General features: G+C 50.5%; 1 protein-coding gene and 1 long non-coding RNA gene across 4 annotated transcripts in view; both read right to left on the bottom strand.

The window, feature by feature from the left end:
- Window positions 1–1,751: 1,751 nt before the first annotated feature.
- Window positions 1,752–7,819, bottom strand: LOC116662994. Its single transcript, XR_004318999.1, has 3 exons — window positions 7,692–7,819; window positions 6,620–6,690; window positions 1,752–1,918 (listed from the first exon to the last, which is right to left on the bottom strand). It is a non-coding gene; the product is annotated as an uncharacterized LOC116662994 (long non-coding RNA).
- Window positions 7,820–11,459: 3,640 nt separating this feature from the next.
- Window positions 11,460–18,182, bottom strand: part of NCS1 (neuronal calcium sensor 1) — a 50,702-nt gene continuing 43,979 nt past the window's right edge. For all 3 annotated transcript variants that reach the window (XM_032478652.1, XM_032478651.1, XM_032478653.1), the window contains one exon: window positions 11,460–15,143. The gene's annotated coding sequence lies outside the window, so the exon portion shown is untranslated. The remainder of the gene's footprint in view (window positions 15,144–18,182) is intronic.

The raw sequence follows: 18,182 nt of genomic DNA, 5'->3' as shown, positions 1-18,182 counted from the left end.
TTCAGCATATGAATTTGGGGTGGGGGGAACACAAACAGTCCATAGCACCTTGTTTTTTAACAAGAATGCATCATCCTGTGACTGTAGTTTTGGAATCTGCTGTTTTACTTATAATGTGTCATTAAAGGGTCTTCTACAACCTGATTTTTAGTGGCCGCTGTGTAATCCGTCGTACCATGAGTGCACCATAACCCAGTAGCCAGTGCCCTAAAATTAGACATGTATATTGTGTCCTATCTTTAATGTTACATAAGTGAAAGCAAATTTTCCAAAATGATAAAAACAGAGCTCTCATACAAAGTGCTGTGTGGCCAAGTTCATTAGCGAGGGAATCGGCCGAATGAATAAGGATGGGGTCGTATGCAGCTGCTGAAAGAAGGACTCCGACATCAATTGCTAAGTTAGATACAACACTGGAATCATCTTTGAGGTTATTTTCTACCCGGCAGAAAACAAAACCTTTGCACCTTATCAGCTGTCTACCAACTAGCTTCTAACTTCACAGAGTTGTAAAATGTCTGATCCTTAATTGATGGTGATTAGAAAGTCAAATTTACAACTCCTGAGAGAATCAGTTGACCCTCAGGTGGGCTTGTTAGAAAACATCCAACAACATTAAAAGGATGCTCAGCCCTCTTTTTTCCGCATTTCCACTTGTTGAATGGTTTTTCTCAATACAAACAAGGCAATGGTGATTATTGCTATTATTTTTTCTCATACTCGGTGAGCACCTTGTAGCTGAATTTTTACGTCTCTGTAATTATTTTCGATGGAAAATTTTCCACAAGCAGGTTTCTGAGTTGAAGAGACTATGTATTTATGGCTTTTGATACATATTGTTAATTTCCCTCAAAAAGTCTGTACCAATGAATATCCTTCCATCTGCAGTGAGTGGAGGTCTTTACTCTCCTCCACCTTCCCCAATATTAAATGCCATTTTTTTAAATTAAATTTTTAAAATCGAAGTATAATCAGTTACAATGTGTCAATTTCTGGTGTACAGCACAGTGTCTCAGTCATGCATATACATACATATATTCGTTTTCATATTCTTTTTCATTAAAGGTTATTACAAGATACTGAACATAGTTCCCTGTGCTATACAGAAGAAACTTTTTTTAAAATTCTGTTTTTATATATAGTGGCTAACATTTGCAAATCTCAAACTCCCAAATTTATCCCTTCCCACCCCTTTTCCCAGTAACCATAAGATTGTTTATTATGTCTGAGAGTCTGTTTCTGTTTTGTAGATGAGCTCATAGTGTCCTTTTTTTTTTTTAGATTCCACATATGAGTGATATCATATGGTACTTTTCTTTCTCTTTCTGGCTTACTTCACTTAGAATGACGATCTCTCGGTCCATCCATGTTGCTGCAAATGGCATTATTTCATTCTTTTTTATGGCTGAGAAGTACTGAATGTCATTTTAAAATTCTGTACCAAGATGGTAGATGAAAATGTCTCATACTTATTTTCGTCTGCATCTCTTGGTTTACTGATGAAGTTGAACATGTTCAACACGTTTGCTGGCCACGAAAATAGGGCTTTTAAGAAAATAATTTAAACAAATTTCTGTATAGCACAGGGAACTATATTCAATATCTTTAGTAACTTGTAATGAAAAAGAATATGAAAATTAATATGAATGTATAATTGAAACATTATGCTGTACCAGAAATTAACATATTATAAACTGACTATACTTCAATTCAAAAGAAAAGAAAATACAATTTAAAAATCTACCAAGGGTCCAAGTATAATGTTAACATCAGTTTACTCAACCTCTCTGAGCCTCTGTTTTCTCATCTGTAAAATGGGCATCATAATACCCACCTTCAAAGTTGTTGCCATCAGTTCCCTGGAGTCACCTCTCAGAAAAACCCTTGAATCCTTGACTCAGGACCTTTCCTGGGGGATCTGAAATTAAGACGGGGACAGAGCACGTGTGAGCGGTGACCACCCAGCACAGTCCAGAGAGAAAGTGTTAGCCTTTAGATCTGGAGAACTCATGCGCCCTTCAGGCAAAGTCCCTAGGACCGGACTTGAGCCTCTGGCCCTTAGAGTTTATGATGTCAAAGCCCTTTCTGACCATAGTGGGCTTTCCTGTGGAGGTCTGCCTGGGGGAGGAACGGCAGCCAGGGTCATCTTATCAGTTGTTGAGTATTTTCTTTCTCTTTTCTTTTCTTTTCTTCCTCTCTTTCTTTCTTCCCTCCCAGTTTTACTGAGATATAATTGACATACAGCACTGCGTAAGTTTAAGGTGTGCAGCATAATGATTTGACTTACATGCATCCTGAAATGATTATCACAGTAAGTTCAGTGAACATCCATCAACTCATATAAATACAAAATTAAAGAGTGTTGTTTTCCCCGTGCAAAGTTTCTGTGCATTAATCCCTGTGAGTCTCACATTAATCCCGGGAGGCAGGTCCTGCTGTGGTCCCCACTTTGCAGATGGGCAAACAGAGAAAAAGTGTGCCATCCATGCTGATGTGAGGATTCTGCGGGTGGTGGCTTATTCCTCACCGCAAGCAGGCAGCGTACACTGTGAACACCATCTTCCCTGCTCCCTCCTGGCCCCTCTGGGCGCAGATGGGAGCCACTTGGAGGGTCTGTCCTTAGTCAAACCTGCTGTGGAAAGGAGCTTTCCTCCCTCCCAGTGGTCTACATGGGCTCGGTGATTCCCATCTGAAAGATCAGAGAGCACATATAAAGGAAGGAAGCCCTGACATATGCTACAATGTGGATGAACCGCCAAAACATCATGATAAGTGGAAGAAGCCAGGCACAAAAGGACAAATATTGCGTGATTCCATTTACATGAAACATGCAGAAGACAAAACCATAGAGACAGAAGGCAGACTGGTGGCTGGGGACAGGGGACAGTGGGAGTGACTGTTTAATCAGAACAGGGCTGCTTCTTAGGGTGATGAAAATGTCTTGGAACTGGACAGAGGTGATGATTACACAACATGGTGAATCGACTAAATGCCACTGAATTGTTCACGTTAAAATGGTTAATAGTCAACTTTACATTATATGAAATTCACCTTGATTAAAAAACTCATGAGAGAAACAACTTTGCTGTCTAACGTCTAACTCAATTTATCAGAATGTACACTCTCAGTTAATGACTGCTTCTGTGTAGCCAGCAATATATAGTATCAGAAAGTAACCCTCAGACTTCATAGGAATGAAAAGATCTTTTTTTTTTTTAAACAGAAGTACCGGGGATTGAATCCAGGACCTCATGCATGCTAAGCATGTGCTGGACCACTGAGCTGTACCCACTCCCTCAAAAGAGCTTTTTCCCTGTGTTTCTGGTATAGATCTGTTAAACATTTGAAGTCCATTCCGTTGATATAATTTAGTTTGGTCTTTCATTTTTGTAGTGCTCTCATGGCAACTAGGGTGTTGAATAAATTATGTTTTCAATTGTAAGACACAAATACACACACACAAATGAGGAACAGAAGCTGCTCAGCGTCACCAGCTGGTGCTTCTTCTGGAACTGCACCTCTGGCTGACAGGAGGCCAGGGTGGTTATGGACGGCGGAGACGGGGACTCCAGAAGTGGCCAGGTGCCCTCCTGGCTGCTGCTCCCTGGAGAAACTCCTTCCGCTTGTAAAGAAATAGAGACACGCTGCAAATCATTTCATTTCACTTTGTGGGAAACGTTTCATTTTCCCTCTCCATCCCTGTGTCTTTCTGTCCTCTCAGTTTCCCTCTGGCCTGGGTGAAGCTCAGGCCACTTTGTGCTGGGTATTGATCTGGGGAATTTCCAAGTATTGATTCTAGTAACAGAGACTGCCAAACAGCAGGGATGTATCCGATGCAAACTCAGCCCAGGTCCTGGGGCCAGCTTCCCTGTGAGTCCTCCTGGCTCCAGGAAAGTGGGGGGCTGGGCGCAGCAGGGGCAAGGGCAGGTCTAAACCCCTCCTAGGTGCACTTGGCAGCTTTGCCTGTGCACAGAGACCATGAACACCTGGGTCCCCCCTGAGCGGGAGGCAGGGGCTTTTTCCCTGCCGTTTGCAGTGTCCTTTTTGCACCTTGAGGATTGTCGGGCTCTGGGCTGCTCCAGAGACAGCTCCCCGGGCGGGGGTGGGGGGGGCCCTGTAGTCAGGGCAGGGGCCGCGTGACTGGCTCAGCATGGGCTCCTGACTCCACGTATTTTCCTCTCGGACTCAGACCCAGATCCGGAGTGCAGTTTCTGCAGTGGCTGGAGCAGTGAGACACAGAAGCCTGGAGCCATATGGCTGGATCAAAACTGGACCAAATGAAAGGGCAGTAACTTTGGGGTGAGGAGAACTGGATAATGACAATCATATTAACTGCTTCCGTGTGCAAAAGGCCTTCAGACTCATTGTTTTATTGACTCTCACTGACTTCCCTATAAGAAATGGACTTCTGGCTTCTACCATCCCCACGTGACAGGCAACTGAGCCTCGACAAGGTTCGTATTCAGTATTACCCTGGACTCCACAGCTGGTAGGGGTGTAGGCAGGATTGGAATCCAGGGGAAAAAACATAACTAATTATGCTGGTGAGACCGGAAACTGGGAGAAGAGGGCACTCCTCCCCCCCCCGGGCCTCCTCTGCGGCGCTTAATTTTACAGCCAGATGGTACAGCAAGCGGGGTGGCTTGGGGATGTCTTGAAACCAGCCAAAACTGCTGGAGAGAGCAGGCTTTCCCAGGCCCCACCCTGCCCCCTGGAATTCCAGGCCTCCCCAGGCCACGCGAGGGTCGATCCGATCCCTCCTCGTGGAAGAAACCCTTCTCTTGCCTGTCCCAGGACTGGCCAGGAGGGCGAGGGTGGAGGTCATGGGAGGGGCTGGCTTGTCTCCTTCTTTGCTTCTTGGAGAGTCTGGGACAGGGAGAGGCCAGAAGCCAGCCAAGGACACCCAGCTGGGGGCCGGCAGTTCTAGGGAGCCAAGGGTCGGACTGGTCTTTGCATCAAGAAAGTGACATTTCTTCACATGAGGACGTAGCCCGTGGCCTTGTGGAAAATTCCAGACTCTGGGAAGTGCCGGTTCCAGGCGCCCCGAGAGAGAAGATACCAGGCCAAAAGTGATGGATCACAGTGGTGGTTACGGCTTTGTGTCCAATAGGCCTGGCCTCAAATCCCGGCTCGTCCACTTACTAGCTGTGTGACTCCAGGCAAGTCACTGAACCTCTCTGAGACTCGGTTTCCTCATCTGAAAATGGGGATGAGGACAGTAGCTACCTCATTGGGTACCAGAGGAGAGCACACAGGACCGTGGTGGCAGAGCCGAGGGGGAACAGCAGCTGTACGTAGGCACTTCCTGAGAGCCCAGCCCCAGCCAAGCAGGCCTGCTCCCTGTCACGTGATGCTAACGAGTGTACTCCGCACCGTGAGTGCCTGATCACTCCATCTGACAGCTCCAGGCCTGCCCAGGAGGCGTCCTGGGCCTCTGCACCTCTTGCCACCTCCACTCCTGCACCCTGGAGGCCCCCTCCCACCTGCCCCAGCCTGAGTGGCTTCCCCTAGCAGGGATGGGGCCCTGAGGCTTGGGACTTTCAGGAGCCAGTGCCCCCAGCATCCAGCAGGTTGTGAGCGGGCCCAGCCCTTGCCCCTGCCCCTCCTCTTGCCTCCCCCAACCTGCCTCTGAGCTGTTTCTCCCTCCAGGTGCAAGGCCCCCCCCCAGTGATGGGCCCCAGCTGGGCAGGCCCCCTTCCCTGCAGACCTCACCTTCCTGAGCACCAGCTTCTGGGAGAGACCGGAGGCGAACAGCCAGTGCCCAGATCTGGACTTAACAGAAGCTACCTCTTCCCACACCCTGCCTCTGGCCAAAGACAGTTTCACTGGAGCCTGGCAGCCCCTCACAGACTATAAGACCAGACTGGCCTCTTTCTCTCTGGGCCTCAAGCAGCCTCTAAAAAAAAGTAGTCTGTAAAACGTGGGGCGGCAATACTAGGATTGGCCTCAAGGGGGCGTGCTGTAAGGAGTAAATGAAATGCAGGAGAACAGAGCGCAGCTCAGGGTTGCTATTTTTCTCATGCTCTATAGAGTTGTGATCACTTTGTTAACAGTTAAAATGGGCCAATTACAGAGAAGAGCCGTTAGGCCAGGCTTCCCAAGAGGCACAGTAAGAGGGCGTCCGGTGATAAGCTTAGAGTGCCCAGGCCTGTGCTGCGGTCGACTCCCAGAAGGTGGCCTGTGTCCCTTCTGTCTGTGGAAACTCATATCCTAGAGAAGTCAGATGCTTCACTGAAACAGAGGCACCGGCCACCAGCCCCGCGTGCGCTCCTCCCTTCCCCCCGTGTGGCTCTCTCCTATGGTCCTACCTCTGTACCTGTGCACCTGCTGTTTCCTGCCTGGGATGCCCTCCCCCTCCTCCTCCCCACCTAGATCCTGCCATTCCTTAAGGCCAGCCCGGCCCCTCCTCCTGCAGGAGGCCCGCTGGTGGCTGCAGGTGGGGAGAACGGCTCAGCCCCACCCCGCTCAGCCCCACCCCACGGAGGGTCCCTTGGTTGGCAGTGCCCAATTGCGGCTGGGGTTCATGACCTTCCAGGGTGTGCTGCTTCTTGAGACACCAGCACATTCATCAAAGGCCATGGCCCAAGCCTGACACTGTGGCCACACAGCGTACACATACCTGGCTCTTGCTGATCCCTGTGGAAGCCGGGGAAGGACTCCAGTTAGCTTTGGGCTGCTGCCTGGAAATCACTGAGAAAACAGCCAGCACGGGGTTAGTTGGTTTGAGGCCTGAGCTCCCAAGTTTGAATTCAAATCCCAGAGTGGGTTGGAGGTTTCTACTAACGATAATGATGATCCCCGTCCAGCCACGGGGCGCCCCTCCCTCCTCCTCCCAGGCCAGCCGTTGCACCCTCACCCCAGGTCCCGGCTCTGGCCTCTGCCGTTGCACAAATCCTCCTCCTAAAGCAAAGAAGGTCTTTTGGTACATCACATATTAATTGGGTCTTCAGAATCCTCAGAAATTAAAATGGGCCCTCTACAACATCACAGAGACCTGCCCTCCCCTCCGGGGCAGCCAGCAGTCCAGTGACTAAAACAGGCCCCCTCTGTCAGACGGCCGTTCGTCCCTGTTCCTCCCCGGTCTCTCCTCATCACATTTGTTACCCTTAAGAGCTGCTTATGTGATGGCTTTATTTCAGGTCTCTGGGGCAAGAGCACAGTTTCCGAGGTGGGAGTTTGAAGAGACTGTGAGGGGTCCTGTTCTCCCCATTTTGAAGCCCCTGGCAAGGTCCTTCCTGTGCCCAGTGTGAGGCCAGCCTGCATGGTGCCTGTCCTCACTGAAGTTTCCCAGGGAAAACCCACTTGGCTAAGTCTTGCAGGGCCTCCTTGCTTATGAGGTGGGGAAGAGGGCAGAGTCCCCCCCCTTATTACTAATCCTTCAGCAAAAGAAAGCCCTCCCCCCAGGAGTCTTTCCCACTGGAGGAGGGCACATAGGGAAAGGAAGAGGAAAAAGGGAGGGAGGTGGGAAGGCGAGAGTGAAAAGAGGCCACGTGGGGAGCACATCGCACTGGATGGTTCTATATTAAATCATTTTGGCAAACACTGAGAGTTTAGATGCAACTATTTGCAGGCGTCATCTGCTCATTTAAAATGCCCGAATGGATCACTCAGTACATTAGGTTGAATAAAAATGTGGCCGTTGACACAGACCCAAAGGATGGCTTAATCATGTTAGAAGTGTGTTTCTCTACCTCCTAATAATCCTAGTGTAAACAGTCCAGGGCTGGTGTGGCCGTTCCCTGGGGTCGGTACCCAGGTTCCAGGAACACCGTTGCAGAATCCAAGGTGCGGCCAGCGGGAAAGGGGCCGAGGAAGGGAAGTTGTTTTTTGCTCTCATCCCATTGGTCCGAACGGAGTCACGTGGCCACGCTCAGTTACAAGGGAGGCTGGGAAAGGTAGTCCTTTTGTCCGCGCAGCCCTGTGCACAGCTAAAGCGGGTAAAGGATATGGGGGAAAGCAGAACGCTCCACCATAACTATGTGAGCTCATTTTTCCTAAACTCAGGAGGACTTCAAAGCCCCTTTCCATGCCACTGCCCTAACCAGTCCCTGCCAGACCAGAGGATATAAAATGTCTGTCCCTGGGACTGGAAACTCTCACAGTGGGACATGCCCAAGGGGCAGGGATGCAGCGGACCCAAGCCAGGGAGGTGGAGGGAGGGGTCGCACATCAGGGCAGGGGTCGGCATGGCATTCCCCGTCTCTCATCCCACCGCTCACTCTTCTTACTCTTCTCTCTGTGCCTGGTGATGCCCTGAGCTGGGCTCTGGGAGTAGGATTCAGAGAGATGCTTTCCATCATGCACACGTGAATTTGGGGTTTGGGAAAGGCAGGGGGGACAGAGTGGAATGCTTGTAGTGGGAAAACTGGGCTCATCTTGAGAGGTTCGCCCACTATCACACCTAGGAAATGGCAGCCAGTCTGAGCCATCCTGGTAAATTGGGTGGCCCAGATGGGAAGGAAGTGACTGGGTCTGTGCCTCCAAGAGGCCTCGACCCACAGTGAGCTGCCCAAGGTAGCCTGGGCCAGACTTCAACCTGACCCAGAGCAAGGGACTATGATCCATCATGTGCCCACGCAGCAGAGGCTCTGAACCTTGTCCTGGCGAATGCCTCCCAAGGCTGCCTGGAAAAGACCGGAGCCACCTCCAGTGATAGCTAACACCTGTTGAGAACTTACCATATTCTAGAAACACTGCCCCAGCTACCTTCACATCAGCCCTCTGAGCCAGATCCTGGTCTCCCCAGAGAAAGCTACCCCCACACACGCATTGACTTTCGATGCTTTGGTGGAATGGTGGGAATCAGAGTGTATGCGCATGTAAATTACCTCATCTCCATCTCAGAGACAGTCCCTTAGTATTTTAACATCCTAGTCAGGACTCTGCTCCCCAGAAAGGATCACATTAACATTTTAAATGTGTATTGTTATTAAAACCTACATTACAGAGTTTATTCATTAGCAAAAGGATGTTAGAAATCATTTTTCATAGAAGGGTAAGGTGGATGGAGGTTGCTAGAAAGGTTCCCAGGAACTCAGCACCTTTTTATCAAGAGGGAAGACGGTCCACAGCCAGGGGCCTTTGGAGATGTGCTCTGGGGTCCCTGGGGTTCTGCTCCCCAACCCCAACTCCCTATACAGACAGGTCTTTAGTACCTTTTGTGCCAAATATTTGGACATTTGGCAGAATTTCATCTAAGACTTGCTTTGCTGTAATATTCCATCTGGTGGCAAGATTTTCGGGGAGGGGCTGTGGAGTCACCACCTGCCTTTAATTGGAGTCCACACTTTTACCAGAAAACCCCATCACTTAGAACACACACCAATGTCAAGCGGTGGAGGCTGGACTGAGAACAAGGTTTGACTCTGGATTCTACGCCCCTAACCACCGTCCCACACTGCCATCCCACGTTGCTTTGGAGTCCCTTCCGTGTGTCTGAAGGAATTCTAGCATCTTCCCTCCAGACCCTGCCAGAGCCAGGCAGGACGCTGGGTGCCCACGTGGCCATGGAGAGTGCCATCTCTGCACCTCCTTCTCAGTGGCTGCTTCAGCCCCGAAGTGGGAGTCATGTTGGGCCCCCCAGCTTTGTCTCCCAGGTGGTATCGATCTGATGGTTCCTTTCACAAAACCAACGCTGAAACACAACCTGTTTTTGCAGGTGGTGGCTCATTCTCAGGTTGGCTGCTTGATCTTATCAATCTACACATTCCTGCATCTTCCGAGAGCCTTTGGCCAAGAGCAGTAAGAGATTTCTAACCGGCAGTTACGTTCTTTATGTGACATTGCCTTCTATTGGTCTCCTAATTCACGTTTCCTTGGGGAGCTCCAGGTGGCAAAGACTGTCACCTCCTCTGATCCCCCTCTTCCCAAAACACCCAGCTGGAGGAGAGTCCACGCCATGTGTATTGAGCAAACACTTGGTTACTTTAACTAGAGGGGAAAGAGGAGGCCCCTCCAGGACCCCAGGTTCCAGGCTGAGGGGAACCACAGCAGACGGCAGCCATGGCAACCACCAGAACATGAGGTGCCTTTCCTGAGACCCTCCCCCACAGAAGCTACTCATCTGCCCACCTCCCCTCCTGAAACACCCCTCCACTCAGTGAGCGATGAGTCTCTGGGCCCTCAGTGCCTGACGGTGCAAGTTACACGCGGGTGAATAATTAGCCTGAATCCCCGGGAAGTGGAGGCTGGACTCCTTAGAACCCACTGGGGCATCCTGCAGTGCCCACAGCTCCCCAGGGGTTCCCGAAGAAGTGGGGTCCCAGACCAGCAGCATCAGCATGGCCTGGGAACTGGTTAGAAATGCACCTCCTTAGGCCCCAGCCCAAATCTAGCTAATCAGAAACTTTCAAAGTGAGGATGGCCTGCTGCATTTTAACAAACCTCCAGGTGATTCTGCCAACACTCCACTCTGGGAACCACTAGCCTTGGTCAATGTTTTGAGACATGCTTAAACCTTTTGAGGAACCCTTTAGAGACCCCCCCCAAGAGATGACACGGCGGGAATGGAAATGCTGGGAGTGATACGTGGGGTGGGTCTGGGGCTCACGCAGCTGAATCCTTGGCTTCACAGAAACACTCCTTGAAATGTTCTGATTTAATCATGATGCCCAAGGTTCTCACCCCACACAGTCTTTCTCTTGGGGAAACTGGGCAGACAACACCCCAAGCCAGAGAAAGGGTCTGACAGGAGAAAGAAGAAACCTAACATGAAACAAAAAAAGAACAGAAACAGACAAAGCAACAGGTCCACACAAGGGAGGCAAAGACAAGTCTGGAAGCGTGTTTAATTGGCGAGACATGGACAACATACAACAGGAGCACGAGAAGAGGCCTGGCCATGCTATGTGGCCCCGTCCACCCCAGGGCCTCGCCCTGCCCTGCCCACACCCCCAGGGCAAGGGCCTGCCCCTTCCCCAGAAACACACACCAGCAGATGCAGACAGGTCGGCACCCCCAAAAGAGGCTCAGAGGGGCAAACAAAGAAAACCACCAACCAGGAAACATTGCTTTTTTTTTTTTGCCAAGAGTTGCCCAAATTCCTTTCCAAAGCTGCAGGCTCTGGGGGGAGGCACCATGAGAATTCAGATGGCACACTGGCCTCTCACCTTGGCCAAGGGCTCTGATGACTCTTCTCATAGCTGCTCCCCACGATGGCCGTCAGGTGGGCTGAGGAGAGACTCTCTCCCATTGGACGGATGGAGAAACTGAGTCCCAATGAGCAGAAGTGACTTGCCTAGAGTCCTGGAGACAGCTGGTCACTAAGTCAGACTGGGAGCCTGTGGTCTTCTCCGGGGTCATGGATCAACTTCGAAGACACAGGGAAAATGGAAATGTACAGCCTGGAGGGTGGGGGGCGGGGGTGGGAGTTGGGGGAAGGATTCTGCTTTTGTCCCAGTCATGGGGAGCAGACAAAGCCTGAGATGCCTAGATGCCAAGACAGAAGATGGGACCAGCTGTTTATTCAACAAAAGCCTTTTATTCATTCAAAAATCAACCATTGGGTTTATTCCGCAGATATTAAAAAAGGAGGGGGCAAGACTTCCCATCACAGTGCCCTTATGCTAATTCATTTGCTATCCCTGGGGTAGACCTAGAAGAGGGGCGTCTGGGACACATGCTGCCAATAAGGTGGGGCTGGAAGCCCAGGGCCTGGGTGAGATCAGAGCCCCTTCCACACCTCCCCGTCTGCAGTTCGGGTCGTTTGGCTGGTCAGAGCCCCCAAATGCCTTTACAGATCATCACCACCAGGAGGCGCTCCCACGTTCCCGTCGATCCCTTAGAAGCTGAAACCACTAGGGAACAGCGAAGTTTTCCACTAGGCGAAGTTTTCCACTAGGCGAGCAATGGGGCTTTCTCCAGAGCAGAGGCTGCCTCGTCCCAGGGGGCTCTGGAACCCCACCCTTCCCCAACCTCCCAGAAAAGAGACAATGTTCTTGAAAGCCCAGGTGCAGCTGTTGTCTTGAAAGTGGGCTGTCAAAATGAAAACCATTTCAGGGCAAGAGGAGGACATTCACGCTTGCCTTGACCTATGCTAAACATTGCCTGGTTAAATACTGGGAACTCATGACATTCTCCTACATACCATCAACACAGAGTTGGGAGTGGATGCTGGGAGGAAGAGGCCAGGGCTGCTGCAGAAGGGCTGCCCGAGGCTGGTCCCTGTTCCTGGGAGGGGGAACGAGGGTCAGCAGAGGGACTAAGAGCCTGGCTTCTGGCTGGTCTGGAAGCCCCGGAGAGCAGCAGCTGATGGAGCTGAGCCTGGGGCAGGAAACGGTGCTGGGGAGAGAGGCCTGCAGGCTGCTGAGGGCTCCGAGGGGGCTGCAGCTGGAGGCCTGGTGACAGGAGGGGATGGAACTGTCCCCACCAGCAACCTCGGGCAAAAATGGCTAGTGTCCAGCACCCTGCCAAGAAGGGTGGCCCTTCCGGCAGCTCTGGACCGTCTCCGGGCATGGGTCCAAGGTACTGCCTGCTAAGGCCGGCAGTCACACCTGCGGCTCTAAAGCAAAAGGCCAAAAGGCGAGAAGGTTGGGGGAAGGCTCTGAGCACAGCTCCCTAGATGCCTGGGGATCCAGGCCTCAGCTGGAGGGCCCACGTGCTTCACTCTGGATCATCCTCAGCCACAAGCCCTTTGTTCTGATGCCTCCAGGGCAGGCTGCACAACAGCTCCTGCCCGCTGGCCCAGAAAGGCAAATCAAGGCTCAGGCGGGGGCCAGAGAAGGGATTGGACCTGGGGATAGACCCCACTCTCCTCCCCTCCAGCCCCAAGCCACCAAGTTCCTCTCCTGCCTGGGGATCCTAGGTCAGAGCCAGGCTCAGGAACTGCAGGATTTGGTGGTGATTCCTGGGCCTCCTTGGCCAGGGATCTGAGCAGGAAGATGACCGTAGGGGCCCCAAGAAGCCAGGCTTCAAAGTCACCTGTAAAAATGGCACTGCTGCTCCCAACCCCATAGGATCAAGGGGGCTTCCAGGGGAGACAGAGTGCAGCCAAAGGGTCTGTGAACACAAGAAGGGAGAGGCGGGGGCTGGCTGAGCAGTCCAGCCTGCAGGAGTGGACATGCCAGCCCCACACGGGCAGACGGCAGTCTGGCAGAAGGTCTGCTGGTTGAGGGTTAATGAGCAGAAGAAGCTCTGGTCTCCTGGGAACGTGCAAAGTAGAGATCAAGGACAATTCAAAGTGGGAGCTGAGGGCCAGCTCCTCCTCTCCTGGGGCCGGGATGAGCAGGGAGAGACAGTCTGCCGACTTTGCAAAGAAGCAGCAGGGATTCTCGACTCCAGTCTGGCCCTGAACAGTCTGGGAGGCTGCTTCTCACCCCATAAGCCTTCCCTGGGTTAGGATGGGTTCTGGCCAAAAGGATAGCTCAAGAGTCCAGGACGAACCAGGAAGCACGTGGGGAGGGACAAGGTGTGTCACCTGACCCCACACACCACAACCACTGGCTGCGGTGTCCCTGAAGATTTGTGCCAAGAGACAAGAGAGTGACTCAGACAGTCCCTGTGTCTGCTGGGGTCTGGAAACTTAGCCACAGACCGCAGAATCACCAGCTGCAGGAAACCCCAGCTCAGAATTAGCAACAGCATGGAAGAGTCTTCAGATCCAACAGCCCAGGCCTCCTGGCTCTGCAGCCGGGGGAGCTGGGGCCCAGACAGGGCAGGGGGTTGCCCACAATCACAGAGCCAGGGCCAGCCTCGGGCTCCCGGCCTCTGGTCCAAGGTTGTCTGACTTTTATGGTGACAGTTTGAGGCTGCCCCGTCTCAGTGGCAGGCAGAGCTAGAACCTTCCAGTGAGCAACATGGCCCAAGAAGCTACCTGAATGGGGTTGTGTGCAGCCCTTCTCTCCCCCATCCCTCCTGGCTTTTGAGCTAAAAGAAGGAAGGGAGGAAGGATATTGTCCCGAGGGGGCGGGGCGGGGGCCGAGGCAGGCAGGAAGGCGGGAAGGCAAAATGAGCGACTATTTTCACCAGCCACCGAGGAGGGAGAAGCAGCCTTTACACCTGCTCACGCCCTTTTCACTCTCTCCTTAGGGACTCAGTCCCCCTCCTCCCAGCTCCCAGTCTCAGCATAAGCCTCGACATTCCCCACGCCGCTGCACACACTAAAGCAGGAGCTGAGAAACCGAAAGATGTCCCTTGTTTGTCCTCAGAAAAGATGTTCCGGACCCAGAGGAGGACACGGGACAGAGAGATAGGTGAACAGGAAGCAGAGAAAAAGAGATCCCAGAAGGAGGCATTCGGGCCAGAGGGAACAGTGCATTCGCCATTTAAGAAACCCACCTTTCCCTGCTCCAAACATCGAGCACGGTATCTGAACCAAAGCTAAAAAAAGAACTTTTTGGCTTCTCGGCCGCTGCAGGCCACCATCCTCCCAAGAGCGCTGAGCAGGGGGTCAAGGGCGTGCACGTGTAAACGGTGGGCCCCGCATCCCTGGGAGCGTTGGACACATGAGGCAGCAGCAACAGTTAACAACCAATAAATAAAAGATATCAATTATATATGTATAAAAAAAAACCTCACTTTCCCCACGAAAAGCACAATACTGTTATCACAGAAAAATCATCATCGTAATCAGTCATCCTAGCCACGCAGGTGGTTTTGCAGCTGGAGGATGGGACGACCAATCGCGTTAGGCAGGCGGGGCCCCGCCCACCGAGCCCCCGCCCCGCCCCCGCGGGACTCCGCGGCCTCTCCGGCTTCGAAGGAGGAGGCGGGAGGCAGAGTTCTCTGACATCCCCCAGGCCTTCTCCCTGTGGTCAGTCTGATTCTTCTAGGACAGAAGGTAGTTTTTTTTTTTTTCTTTTTCAATGTCTGTTTGAAATAAAAAAAAAAAATAAGCACACACGCAGAAGAGCAGGAGGGACCGAGGGGCTGCCTGCGAAGCAGCCGAGTCCTTGGTTCTGCAGAGGGCTGGAGCCTTTTCCCATCCGTGCTGCTGTTTTCCAGACAAGCAGAGGTTGTTGGCAATTGGCGCCGGTGGCTTCAGGCGGCGGGTGGGTGTGGGGCAGGGCAGAGGCGAGCCGGGCCTCGCGGTTCCAGGGCAGCCCGGCTGGGGGTGGATGCGGAGAGAGGCTGGGTGGACACGGGAGAGTGAGGTTGGGGCTGAGGTGGCCTCATGGCACGGGAGGAGGTGAGTGGTACCCGGGCATCTGGAAGACACAAGGAGGTGTGGCGGGTTCAGAGTTGGCTGCCAGGGGGACAGAGCTGGCAAGAGTCAATTAGGGGACAAGGTGGCATGACATGTCACCAGTCCTAGAAAGGGGCACATCCTCTCACCCACACACTTGGTGCTTAGTATTTGTCCCTAAGGAATCAATTAGATGTTTACTACAGGATCACCTGTAAGAGCAAAATTAAAACGGAGGGAGCAACTCAGTGTCCACTCTCTGGGGATGGCCTAGATAAATGAGGGCAGGGCCATAGGGTAAACTAGTTTGCAATCATTAAGAACAGTGTGGCCAATAAGCACATGAAAAGATGCTCAACAGAATTCGTCACCAGGGAAACACAAATCAAACCACAACGAGACACTACTTCACATCCATTAGGATAAAACCAGAAAATAACAAGTGTTGATGAGAATGTGGAGAAACTGGAACCCTCAACCGTTGCTAGTGGGAATGTAAAATGGTGCAGCTGCTATGGTAAACAGTTTGGCAGTTCCTCAAAAATTTAAACACGGTTACTATATGACTCAGCAATCCAACCCCTAGGTATATCCCCCCAAAATTGAAAACAGGTACTCAAATCCATATACACTGATGTTCATGGTATCATTATTCATAATTGCCCAAAGGTGGATACAACTCAGATGTCCATCAATGGATGAATGGATAAACAAAAGGTGATTTAGCCACACAGTGGAATACTATACAGCCCTGAAAAGGAACGAAGTATTGCTACACACCATAACACGAGTGAAACTTGATAACCTGATGCTAAGTGAAAGGAGTCAAACATAAAAGGCCACATATTATATGATTCTATTTATATAAAACATCCAGATCAGAGACAGAAAGTAAATGATGGTTGCCAGAGGCTTGGTAAGAATGAAGTGGGGGAGGGGAAGAAACTCCTAAACAGTTATGGAGTTTTATCTTGGAGTGAGGCCAAAGTTCTAGAACTAGACAGAGGTGATGGTTGCACAACACTGAATGCACTAAATGCCAGTGAACTGTTCACTTCAAAATGGTTAATTTTATGTTATGTGAATTTCACCTCAGTAAATTTTTTTAAAGCAGCAGCACTGGGGACGGTCATCTCTGTTACTGTCTGCGCCACCCCCAGATCCTTCCCATAAACTGCTCCATTCCTGTGTTTCAATCCAATGTCCTGCTCCCCACTGGACAGGGTAGGTGTTGGATCGAAAGGGGGCCATTTTCCTGCTTTGTGTGCAATGACTTAATAATACTGTCTGGACTAACCAGAAGCTATGTGGAGGGCCCTGGGGGAGAAGGAGGGCCCCGTAGGACCAGAGCTGGGGTGGCCATTGTGGTGCAGTTGCCAAGGGAGAGAGAGGCCAGAGCACCCAAGGAAGAGGCTTGGGTCCTCTCAGCCTGCCAGGTCCCCCTGCCAGCCCCAGGAGGTTCGGTTGAGTCTCCAGTCACATTCCTTGCCTTCCATGGCAATCTGTGAACTTTTGTGATCTGCAGTATTGTGTCTGCCGGTGAAAACTGCAAACATGATGAAACTCATCAAACGCATTTAAATCCATAAATTGATAATGACATATATTTTTTAAAACTTCACCTCTAAAGGATGTTAGAAATCCAACTCATTTTGAAAACTGATCAAGGGGGCAGGGTATAGCTCAAGTGGTAGAGCGTACGCTTAGCATACATGAGGTCCTGGGTTCAATCCCCAGCACCTCCATTGAAAAACCAAACAAATAAATAAACCTAATTACCTCCCTCCTGCCAAAAAAAAACCCAACAACAACTGATCAAGAATCAAGGGTCCACCCCTTCACAACTAAGCCTCAGAGTAACCAACAAGTTGATGAGGAGCAGTTTCCCTTGGTGGACGTAACCCAGCCAACCATGAAGGGAAGACCATTGCAGAATATCACCATTTTGCACCACCTAATGGATGAATGGGTCAAGGCACCAAATCATCAATGGCTGCTGACATCACTGATGTCATGTGCACCTGGTGGATACCCACAACCCCACTCAGGAGATGTTCTCGCCCAAAGTGGACCAAACCCAATGCCAAGCCAGCCTGCAGCTCTAACTGCCATTTCCAGGAAGAACAGGGGACAGAAGAACCTGTTAACGTCACCCTGGGGCACATTCAGCAAACTCCAGACTGCAGGGAACTCTATTGAATGTGCTTTTGAACAAACAGCAAGAAGGAAAGGAAAGGGGGAAAACTTACAGATTCAAATAAACTTATAAGACCTATCAACCAGTTGCCATCTGTGGACATTATACAGATTCTGATTCCAATAAACAAAGTGAAAAAAACAGACAATGGGGAAACTGAAATATCAAGTGCAAATAGGAGCATATTAAGGAATTTTTTTTTGTATCATGGAATTTTTAAAGAATCATTTCTTATAGAGATACATTTTGAAATATTTATGTATGAAATGATATGATGCCTTGAATTTGCCTCAAAATAACCCACTGTGTGTGGAGGGGGAGGTCGGGGGTGGGAGGGTAAAAATGGTACAAGATTGCCGTGAATCGGTGAGTGTGAAGCTAGGTGATGGGTACATGGAGTTACACATTCTGTCTACTCTTGCATGAGAATATTTCCATAATTAAAATTGTTTTAATCCACCCCTAAATTCCCGACAATCTAAATGTCCCACACCACAAGACTGGTTAAATTATGGCCCAGCCATAAATGGAATACTATGCAGCTATTAAAAATGATGGTCTCTAACAAAAATTTAGTGATGCAAAAAATATGCATGATCTCAGTTCCTGACGAACCCAGTGAATTATCTAACAGTAATTTATCTAAGAATTATGATACATCAGGAATCTGAGAAGGCAGATAATTCACAAAAATGACAGAACACAAACTGGATATAATTACTATCAGGCAGGCTCTAATAAGAAGGCCCAAGAAAAGGGGAGGGCAATTTTTGGTACAAGCTATAGAAAAGTGGCTCTTGTCATCCTGAAAATCTTGTCGTGGAAATAAAACTACACCTTCTTGGCCATCACGTTTCTGGTGAG

Source organism: Camelus ferus, chromosome 4 (genome assembly GCF_009834535.1).
Source record: "Camelus ferus isolate YT-003-E chromosome 4, BCGSAC_Cfer_1.0, whole genome shotgun sequence".
Taxonomy (NCBI): Eukaryota; Metazoa; Chordata; class Mammalia; order Artiodactyla; family Camelidae; genus Camelus; species Camelus ferus.
The sequence above is the reverse complement of the archived record's forward strand: the minus strand, read 5'-3'. Positions and strand labels throughout refer to the sequence as shown.